This window comes from Sander lucioperca, chromosome 19 (genome assembly GCF_008315115.2).
Source record: "Sander lucioperca isolate FBNREF2018 chromosome 19, SLUC_FBN_1.2, whole genome shotgun sequence".
Lineage (NCBI taxonomy): Eukaryota > Metazoa > Chordata > Actinopteri > Perciformes > Percidae > Sander > Sander lucioperca.
In genome coordinates this window covers 422,520-432,500 of record NC_050191.1, presented here as the reverse complement: position 1 = coordinate 432,500, position 9,981 = coordinate 422,520, and the positions used below count along the sequence as shown (strand labels likewise).

General features: G+C 39.5%; 1 long non-coding RNA gene across 1 annotated transcript; it reads left to right on the top strand.

Annotated features, from left to right (window-relative positions):
• The first annotated feature begins 5,277 nt into the window (after positions 1-5,277).
• Positions 5,278-6,602, top strand: LOC118493877. Its single transcript, XR_004895929.1, has 3 exons — positions 5,278-5,309; positions 6,235-6,294; positions 6,388-6,602. It is a non-coding gene; the product is annotated as an uncharacterized LOC118493877 (long non-coding RNA).
• Positions 6,603-9,981: the final 3,379 nt, after the last annotated feature.

Genomic DNA, 9,981 nt, shown 5'->3' with positions numbered 1-9,981 from the left:
GAGGGGACACTAGCTGTCAGTTAAAGGTGCAATATGTAATACTATCACTCATCAGTGAACTGCCTCCTAGTCTGATATCATTTTCTAGTTAAGGAGCCAGTTATCATTATGGGGTTTCCATGTTTTTTTAGGAGTTTGCTCACACTAATACATGTAAAAAATATAGCATTAATTCAGTAAGAAAGTGAAAATATTGAACAAGAATAGGCATATTGGGAATAAATACATTTTATTTTCTTTATTTGAAAGTCTGGCCCCCGGAGTGTTTCTGTTATGGAAGGCTGGAGAAAATTGCGACCCAAAATGCAGAGGCAGAAAACCGAGGACCCAAACAGTCAAAATAAATCAACCCCTGAGGGGCGAGGGAAGGCACAAGAGTCAAACGGGGCTAGAGAACTGAGGACAGAGGGGCCTGGGCACCTAGGTGCTGCAGCCAGCTAGGCCTGGGGTCCAGGGCTGTGGACAGCAGCGAAGGAGAACCCCTAGGGTGGTCGTGCAGGACAGCGAAGATCCTCAGGAGGCTGGTGGCGAAGGCAAAGCCCCTCAGGCAGCCGAACAGGTTGGCGAAGGTAGAGACCCTCAGGCGGCCGAGCAGGACGTCGAGGACTCTGAGGCGGCCGGTGGCGAAGGCGAAGCCTCTCAGGCGGCCAAACAGGTCGGCGAAGGTAGAGCCCCTCAGGTGGCCAAGCAGGACGTCGAAGACTCTGAGGCGGCCGTCGTAGGTCTGACTGTCGGCAAAGAGCAGGAGTCGGCCGAACCACCGACAAAACACGGGGAGCAGGAGTCGGCCGGACCGCCGACAAAACGGGGGGTAGGAGTCTCTGGGAAGCTGGGCACTGGCAAAGTCTCTGGGGCACCGAGGAGCAGCACAGTCACTGGGATGCCGGAAACCAGCAAAGTGTCTGGGGGCAGGACAAAGGCAAAGTCTTTGGGACGCTGAACAAAGGCAGAGTCTCTCGAGCGCCGGTCAGCCAGTACTCTGGTTCTCCGGTCAGCGTAGACTCTGGGAGGTCGGTCGACGAAGACTCTGGGAGGTCGGTCGACGTAGACTCTGGGAGGTCGGTCGACGTAGACTCTGGACGACTGGAAGACTCTAGAAGAGCGATCATCGCAGACTCTGGACGACTGGAAGACTCTAGAAGAGCGGTCATGGAAGACTCTGGATGACTGGAAGACTCTAGAAGAGTGGTCATGGAAGACTCTGGACGACTGGAAGACTCTAGAAGAGCGGTCATTGAAGACTCTGGGCGACTGAACGTCTCTTGAAGAGCGGTCATAGCCGGTTCAGGGCGGCTGGACATCAGCCGGGGTCCAGGGAGGCTGCTAGCCAGCCGAGGTTCAGAGCGGCTGCTAGCCCGCCGGGGTTCGGAGAGGCTGCTAGCCAGCCCAGGATCAGGGCAGCTGCTAGCCAGCCAGGGATCAGGGTGGCTGCTAGCTAACCGGGAATCGGAGAGGCTGCAAGCCAGCCGGGGATCAGGGGGGCTGCTACACAGCCGGGACTCTGGGGGGCTGCTACATAGCCGGGACTCTGGGGGGCTGCTACACAGCCGGGACTCTGAGACACTGGATAGCTCGGGGACACAGGACAGCCTGGGGACACTAGAAAGCTCGGGGACACTAAAAGGCTCAAGGACACTAGTAAGCTCGGGGACACTGGGCAGTGCGGGGACACTGGGCAGCGCGGGGACACTGGGCAGTTCTGGAAAACTCACAGACCATGTTGCAGGCTGGGTGCCAACTGGCATCAGGGGTTGCTGACTGCTAGCAGGCTTAAAAGAAGATGGCCTGCTAGCATGTTGGGGTGATAGCTCAGAGCCAGGAGTCTCCAAGAAGTCCTGAATCCACTCCAGACTTAAGAACTGCCTCCTTAGCCTCCCAACCTTTAGCAAATCTCCACTCCCCAACAGCACAAATAAGCCTACATGTTAGGTCAAACAGTTCGTCCTCAAATGACTCTGCTGGGTCCATAGTGGTCAGATCATTCTGTTATGGAAGGCTGGTGTTGGGATTTAACCCTGTAAATGCTGGATAGGGTGTGTATTGGCCGCTTCAGGGCTCCTATCAAAGAGCACGAGTCACCAGGTGGAGTTCAACTTTTTACTCACACTGTAAAAAAAAAAAGTTATTTCACTGGAATTCACTGTATAATTTTACGGATTTTTTCCGTTTTTTCTACATTAAGTGTTAATGCCAGAAAAATACAGAAAAATACTTTTATTTAAAAAAAACCCCATTAAATTAAGGTTTTAGTCTGTAAATTGATATAATGAGATAATATTTGTTTAACAGGATAATTCCATTGCTTAACAGTCTTGAAAGTTAAATTACATTGAATTTTATGTAAAAAGACAAAAAAAAAACATTATTTTACGGTGTGTAAAATTGAGGCCTCTTTCTGGTTTTTTACTGTTAAACCTTAAATTTAATGTAAAGAAACGTTAAAAAACAATCGTGAAAAAACGGTAAAAAGTCTGGCAGCAAAAGTTGCCAAACACTTACTGTGAAATGACAGTAAAAAACCTTATGTTATTCTACAACGAATTTATTTTTAAAATACAGATATCTACTGTACATTTTCTGTATTTTCACAGTCCAACTACTGTAGATTTAAAAAGAATTGTAATCAAAAAACATATTTAGAATGTTAAACATGTATAAATCTGTACAAACACTGAAAAATATTGCAAAATACCTTAAAATTACATAATTTAAATGACAACTGCTGTTTTCATACGGTTTTCTTTGGTAAATTCACAAGATTATTCAATCCATCCACAAGAACTCCCTGTTAAAGTACAGATTCCTGGATGTAAAACACATAAAAATTATGTAAAATGACTTTCAAATACCCTCCTTTAGGCATTTATTTTATGATTATCCAATCTATTTATGGTAAATTCCTGTTTAATACTGTGTTTTTACTGTACAAAAAAGAGAAGATAATGGGATAATACCTTCCAGAAACATTGTAATGATAGTCATTACTTTATATAAACAATATTTGAGAGTATTTACAAGCAACTCTCCAATATATCTACATACTTTTACCATTAATGTATGTTGTTTACTTTAAATAAACATTCATTTATAGTTATTTACATGTCAAATTAATGTAAAATTACCCTATTTGACAGCCCATTAATAGTATATCTTAAAAGCTTTAGGCATTTATTTTACATGATTATCCAATCAATTTACAGTAAATTCCTGTTTAATACTGGTTTTCTACTGTACAAAAAACAATATGTGATAATAACTTGCAGAACCATTATTTTATAGTCATTACTTTATATAAACGTTACAATCAACTCTTCATTATGTCTACAGGCTTTTCCACATAAATGTATAAGGGTTTACTTTATATAAACAATATTGTATAGTGTTAAAAAGAAACTATCTAATATACTGTACTTTAATCATTAATATATCAGGTTTACTTCATACAAACAATACTTTATAGTGATTAAAAGCAACTATTCAATATATCTACAGACTTATCCCATTAATGTACTGTGTGTTTACTTTGTAAAAATATTTGACAATATTTACAATTAACTATACAATATATGCATCAGAGACTCTTCAGAGGGTAAATATTGGTATAATGTAGGGTCCATTTTAGCTTATTCAATGTGGTCTCATACTGTGTGTTAGTGTTTTAATCGCTGTCTAACTTCATCCTGGCCAGTGTCTCTTAATGCAAGTCTACTAAATTCTAGCAATAGAGTAGGACTTGTATTTAGCTTTGCAGTTATTTGAAGAGGGGTTAACAGAGGTACTGAGACAGGTAGGACCAGCCATACCCGTTTAATGCATTGAATGAGGCTGACATGAACCCTCACTGCATGGACTCAACAACTCCACAGCAAAAACCCACAAGCAATTGTTCTCAATTATAGTTGGATCAATGTAATTATATTATACTTATGTGGGGTAGAATGAATATTCATGCATGTCCGGTACCTTAAATGCCTCACCAAGACCTCGGTGATCTGACCACCCCTGCCTCTGAAATTACACTACAATTTCCATTGACTTGCAATGGTTACACATGTATTGATGCACATATTGGGCAATGTGTGTTTCATTAAGGTGTAACATTAATAAGTTAAATGGATTGCCTGTGCCACAGCTATGCTACACTTTTATAAGGGGTGGAAAATCAATATTAATGCACACCAGTACCTCAAATACAGTATGTACCTGCTTGCCTAACTTGCACACCACCTAACCTAACTTGTTCCGCTAGTTCCAACCCTCATACAGTTTAATTCAACCCTGCGTTGATAGGAAAGTGTGTCCCCTCCTATGAAAGTCATGCCTACCGACAAACAGTATGGACATCTGCAACATTATGCTTATTTGAGAAATTATCTGTGATTTCATTTCAAAACTGAAGGAGTAGGCTTTTCATAAAAGGCTGTTAATCCACTTTAAAAACGTTGGAGTCTTCCAATACAAACTCCAAACTGTTTTAGGCAAGGCTCAGTGAATGTTATGAAAATAAGCAATTCAGAAATTTGGGGACGTTTTTACTGTTTTTCCCAATTCCCCACAGTCAGAAACTAATATGCATGTGGGACAGACCTCTTTTTAATGTATTTGGTGTAATGTATTTTGGTGTACTTCAAATAGAATATGTAGCATACACGTTCTTTTCCTTATGAAGTTAAAATTGTTGTTAAAACAATTTTTCTTAATATTAAGACCCAAAGTGAGTCACAGTGTTCAACAAAATGCAAGGTCATTGTGCAGTCTACTGCTCCCTCAAATCATTTTGCCTCTCCCCACTTTCTACAGGTCAAAGGGAACAAAGAGTTTTTCATGGGCTGAGGTAATATACGGTGAATAAAGACAGGGAGGACACAATATGAATAAAGCTTTACATTGGTGTGCAATATATTTTTTTTCAATTTAGCAATACATGCAATGTGTGAAAGACTGGGAAGGGATGGTAGGGCTCAACAGTTCAACCAAGGCTTCTAGCATCAATGTGAACATTGATAATCAGGGCGTGAAGCGATGTAAGACCTTAAAATGGTTGAAAAAACAGAAATGTAAACAGAAATGGTCTCTTTAGTCTAGGCTATGTGCTTCAGGAAAGTGCGCGCAGATTCAAATAATTGAATGTTGCACAATCATTGGATGAATCATGCCGGGCAGAGACGATCTTGACCAATGATATTGTTTGACTTCATGGGGGGCTGTGCTAACGTCAAACTCATCTCGACGCAGAGACAGTGTGGATAATAATGTAACGCAGGAGTCAGGACTTCTCCACGATGATTCACATTCAGCTTTCACTTAAGGTAAAGTAATTTCTTTTTATGTACATGCAGTTTCCTCACGAGATATCAACTGGACACGAGTTAAGATAACACTTGCATACGTTTCACAATTTTAAAATGTCAGCAGGGATAACGTTAGCATTTGCCGTTTATGTGCCTTATCAAAGTGTGTCTGGCGTTAGCTAACGTTACATTAAGACTGTCCTTATGTAACGTTAGCCTTGAATGTGAACCATGCACCAATCGTAATTTTAGCTAGCTAGCTAAATATATAACAGTTAACTAGACAGTTAGACAGTTTAGCAGGTCAGCTTGATTAGCTGGGTACTAGCTAATACTAGTAATTAAAGAAACGTTATAACGCTCCGTTGCTCCTAACGCTAGTAGTTAACATTACTGTTAACTAACCGGTAACCCGCCGTTTAACGTTACCACCTAGCTAGGTTATGCCTCAAGTTTACATAAGCTATCTCAGCTGACTAACTTTACGTTGGTTCTACTTTATGAACAGTGAACCACACGTTGTAACAACAACAAGTTACAACTTGACATTAAACGGAGCGTCTGCTTTGTGGACCACAACATCTTAATTTGAACGTGATCGTTATTTTCACTCATGATTCAGTGTGTCCAACTTAACATTACCATTCTGTCTTTCCAGAGAGAATATTTCCATTCTCGCTTTCCACATAAAAATAAATGGACAGGGAATTGAACAAACTCAGAAATAAGATATAGGCTACCTGCTCTATTTATAACTGTTTCTTCCTCCAGACAATTGCACTCAGTCTGTAATTAAATATGTATTTTAAGTTTAATTTTTGCTGCAAATCAAAATAAATAAATACCTGGTGGTCAATGCTGGCAAGCCTCCACAAATAAATCTATGTATACTACTGTTACAGTAATGTTCAAATCTCACCCTAATTCTTTAATCCTTGTTTAGGCAAGATGGAAGAAAGGAGGATACCAAGATAAGAAGATCAAGAAGATAAAGAAAGCTAAAGTAAATAGATGTTCACCCTACAGTATCACACGTTATCATCTGTACCTTACCACATCTTTCTCACCCATGTTATGGCTCTCATTCTGTGTTCAGTTTGACAAGGATCAACAGACCAGACAGCTCTCCCACAGCCAGCCTGAGAACCTGCTTTACGGTCTGAATAGCCTGGGTGAAGTTGAAGACTCGTGCATCAGATGGCTGAGAAAAGGATAGCCCAGAGCAAGAGGGAGCCCAGCAGAGGCTAAGAAGGAGGCAGCAAAGGAGTTCACAAACCCACATACAGCTAATGGAGGTACCGAATGACAGGTCCATTTCAGAAAGCAGGTTTAGTGAAAACTTTTGTTAACCCTGAGATGAGGGTAATTCTGGGTTTTCCGTTTCAGAAAGAGAGGTAACCTAACCTCGGACTCTGTGAACCTAACCTAGTCGGGAACAGGTTTTCTTCTTTCAATCTCCTCCCTCTGACACAGCTCTCTTTCATTTCATCATTCATAATTGCAGTCTGTATCAGGCGCATTTTAGCGCAGTTTGTTATCGGCATGAATAAAAAAAACAGGGTTGGTTTATTAACCATGTTAGGCAGATTATAAAACGTTTTTTTTTCTCAAAACATGCAATGTCCTTTTGTCGACGATCCCGGTGATGTAGAAGCTGTATTACTTTGCAGGGAGTTAAACATACGTCAGGAGATGATATTGAGGCCCCGACGCATTTTAATTTCCAGATAAATACCTATTTGAGCGGTACCGTTTTTTTCTTCCCAGTCTATCAGTTATGTAGCTTACATAACCTTATCATCCTCATATCACTAACGTCACCCATCGTGGACATGCTCTACATCCCAGCAGATTGTTTGTGTCACATTACATTTTTTTGCAAACAACAGTTTTCTTTACAACATTGGTGATGCGGAGCATATTGGTAAAGCTACTGTAGCAAAGCGCTGTCAGAAGAGTGGAACTTGCTCTGAAACGTTTTTTAAACGTTTGTGTAGTGTTCCCTGGACACAAACCAGTAAGAGCCATTAAAAAAGAGTTCCACAGTATTGCAGGTGAATGATGTAAACCCTTTGAAATATAAGATTATGAATTATAGTTCTGTTGATGATGGTGCTGCAGCCTCAGAATGGGATTAGTAGGCCTAGGACTTTTATAGATTATAGGTTCAATACCATTTCACCAGTAATATTATACGTATGATTAAATATGATATACACTATATTGGAACTAACGCATTTACTCTAGCTGCAATTTTCTCCCACGCAAATTCTCTCTTTTAAAGCAGCCGCTGTGTTGCTTTTTTAACTAAATACATGTTCAAACTCGCTGTATGTGCAGTATTTCTGCCCACCAGTTTGTTTGTGGTTGTTACCATGGTGAATCGTAGTATCATGGCTCCATTCATGCTGCCTGAAACTGAAAACTCAGAGTTTCCATCTCAGGGTAAATCAACTCAGATATCAGGGTTACACTCAGAGTTTGTTAAACCTCCTTCCTGAAATGGACCCCTGCATTGTTAACGGTTGCTTTACCTGATCTGTGCTTGTAAATAAAACAAACCGGATTTGGATTTGTAACATTGTTACACCCCTTTTTGTTGATACAGCCTTACTTGAGTCTAAACACAGTGACTTGGGACTTGTTCAAGACAGTGAAGGTTAAGATTTGTGACTTGCACATGTGTGACTTAAGACCGTTACACACTGGGGGCGTGGCGAATAAGCGACGCCAATATGCAAAATAATCGCCTGTGAATATTTCACATCAAAACTATTCACACCGGCAGCGATGCAAATTTGTGACAGTTTTCAATAAAAGGTTTGGATATACACGCCAGCTCATCTACAATGTCAGTAGGACAGATGCTGAAGAGAGCGAGAAAGTGACGGAAGATGTGGTGTGAGCGGACGAGAAAGAGAGAGCAGTCGAAGCAGAGGAGAGTTAACGTTTAGTGGTGAAGATATGAAGTGATTGTACAGCAGCTAGATTCTGCAGTTTGACAACAAATAAATGCAGCAGCTCCTCAAAAGCACCAAAAGGTGTCCTGTCTGGTTTCCAGGCTGCTGAGTGGAGGGACGGGGGCTAGCTTCGGATACGTCCCAGGAAAAGCTGTAACTCTAAGCTACTGTAAGCTATTTATTGAGTTTCCTCTAACTCTAATTGAGTATACAGTTAATACTCAATTGAATTCCCTCTGCAAAACAGTGTAGCATATATCTCGGGCTTATTGTGAAAGGTAAAAACGGAAAGAATGTTTCTGGCATACGCTGCCATTGTAAAGGTTGAAAGGAGTAATAAACTTTGCTGACGTACAGTCTGTAGTTGGGACAGCAGCCTCCGTGTTGTTGTTTGGTGATCCTCATAAGTAAACACTACTTGTGACAAAAACAACAGTTCGAAAAAATATATTGACATGCGAAATAATCGTCCCTGGTGTGCAATGGTCTTTAATCTCACCTCTGATATTTTTGATTAAGAGCTACTCTCTGGCGAAGCCACAAACCAGAAATGTAAGACTCAAACTATGATGTCATCAGGTTACTAAGCTGCTTCATAGACAATGAATGTGAAACTAATTTTGTAGAATAAAAACAAAACCAAATGAGGTTTATTCTATGTTAACATTTTATTTCTGAAACAGAAACTCTACCCGTTACCTCTGAACATCCCCCTGGGTGATCTCAGTGTCATCTTTAAAATATTTCTCAATTCATTGTTTTTGGAAAAGCTCCAGACATTATATCAGATGACATCACAAATTTGAGTTTTTAGATTTTGGAGAGAGTTGTTCATGTTCACTGACATTTTTAACACACATGTATGAATTCCCAAATTGCCCATAGTTCCCCTTTTGCTATAATTCAATGTACCAGACAGTTTTTGCTCCCATAAGTTTATTCATATGTGAACTTTAAGGATAGCACTGTTTAAATAGTGCATTTCTTTGTAAAGCATGCAGTAAATGGTCATTCTATAATACTTTCTGGTTATGATACATCTTAAAATCTCATACATCTCAAATAGGGATCTTCAGTGAATGGATTGGACAATGCTGTAAAATGTCAGCAGAAAAAATTATATATTTATTGCGTGTAAAAGTAGTTGATGCAATTGCACTTTTACATAGCCCTTTTGGTTTTTGTACATTCAAAACCCCATTTACTAATGAGGATATTGGTTAGTAATAGTAATTACTGTCAAATAATGTTTATGAAGTAAATCCCATGCACTTATAAGAAAAGTCTGTAGATATATTGGTGTTGCTTGTTATTACTGTCAAATGAAGTTTATATAAAATAAACATGTATGTACATATAATGGAGAGTTGCTTGTTATTACTGTCAAATAATGTTTATATAAAGTAAACCCCCTACTTCAATGAGGAAAAGTCTGTAGATATACCAGATATTTGCTTTTAAGTTACTATAAAACAATGTTTATATAAAGTAACCTCATATGTTAATAGTAAAGGTATGTAGATATATTGGAGAGTTGCTTCTAAATTACTATAAAACTATGTTTATATAAAGTAAACCCCGTACAATAATGGTAAAAGTATATATATATATATATATATATATATATATATATATATATATATATATATATATATATATATATATATATATATTGGATAGTTGTTTGTAATTACTATAAAGAACAGTTTATATAAAGTAAGCCCCCATAC